The sequence below is a fragment of the Helianthus annuus genome, chromosome 17 (genome assembly GCF_002127325.2).
Source record: "Helianthus annuus cultivar XRQ/B chromosome 17, HanXRQr2.0-SUNRISE, whole genome shotgun sequence".
In the NCBI taxonomy this organism is placed as follows: domain Eukaryota; kingdom Viridiplantae; phylum Streptophyta; class Magnoliopsida; order Asterales; family Asteraceae; genus Helianthus; species Helianthus annuus.
The window spans coordinates 14,612,740-14,614,348 of record NC_035449.2 but is presented as its reverse complement, the minus strand read 5'-3'; positions in this window follow the sequence as shown (position 1 = coordinate 14,614,348).

Sequence of the window (1,609 nt, the reverse complement as noted above, 5' to 3'; positions counted from 1 at the left end):
AGCCGCTAGAATGAAAACCACCTCGAGTTGTAAGAACCCCGATAACTACACCCCACGGAGCGCCGTTCGCCATGATTTTTTTTTACAAGTAGATGTGTGTATTATAAACACAGCCGTAAAAAATCATGGCGAACGGCGCTCCGTGGGGTGTAGTTTTTTACATCACAAGTTTGGTGAAAAAAAAAGAAAAAAGAAAAAAAATTAAAAACACCAAACTTGTGGTGTAAAAAACTACACCCCACGGAGCGCCGTTCGCCATGATTTTTTACGGCTGTGTTTATAATACACACATCTACTTGTAAAAAAAATCATGGCGAACGGCGCTCCGTGGGGTGTAGTTCTCGCGGTTCTTACAACTCGGGGTGGTTTTCATTCTAGCAGCCCTATATATATATATATATATATATATATAGGGGGAGAGAGAGTAAGAGTTGGGTGGAAAGTGTGTTTTTTACTAGAAAGTCTAGGAAGCAATAAGAACGCGACATGTGGCATTGAAGGATTTTATCTAAAAGAGCATTTATGTACTTTCACAATCTATTTTTATTTTAGGAAATTATCTTCAATAACTAACTATACATAAATTTCGAAATTTTTTGTTTTCGATTTCCGATCTCACGTAATATCAATCATTCCTTCGTTTTCTTGCTGGAATCTATCAGCATGTTCTTGGTACTGTGTTTTAACAGTTTGTTCTTGGTGATGTGTTTTAACAGCAAGCAGATTCATACAGCTGTGTTTTATCATTCAGATTCATACAGCTGTGTTTTAACAGCAAGCAGATTCATATAGGTGTGTTTTAGCATTCAGATTCAAACAGTTGTGTTTTAACAGCAAGCAGATGCATACAGTTGTGTTTTAGCATTCAGATTCATACAGTTGTGTTTTAACAGCAAGCAGATTCATACAGTTGTGTTTTAGCATTCAAATTCATACAGGCGTGTTTTAACAGCAAGCAGATTCATGCAAATGTGTTTTAACAGCAAGCAGATTCATGCAGTTGTGTTTTAGCATTCAGATTCATACAACTGTGTTTTAACAGCAAGCAGATTCATACAAATGTGTTTTATCATTCAGATTCATACATCTGTGTTTTAACAGCAAACAGATTCATACAAATGTGTTTTATCATTCAAATTCATACAGCTGTGTTTTAACAGCAATTCAGATTCATACAAATGTGTTTTACATCAGCAGATTTCGCCCCAGCTTTCGATCGGCTTCCGGTAACTATTCCGTTGCTATCTATCCTTTCCAAAGTTTCCTGCTTTTTGAATCTCTTCCCTGCAACCAACAAAATATCGTCAATTACAAACAAGAATCACCCGTAATCGCTTTGTAAAACACGCAGTACAATGAAAGCTTGATCTTACGTATATGGAACAAGGAAAATCTCTTATCTTCATCCATGATTTTAGGTATTTTTGGTATGATTTTGGGGGTTTCCAAATTTGGGTTTAGAGAGAGAAAAAGAGAGAGAGAGAGAGGGAGAGGGAAATTGGCGTGTATTAAGGAGATGTGATATCTCTGACGGTTATTTTGATTGGTTTAAAACACACATAAGGACGAAATTGCCCCTACTCATTTAAAACAATCGGATGGACAAGAT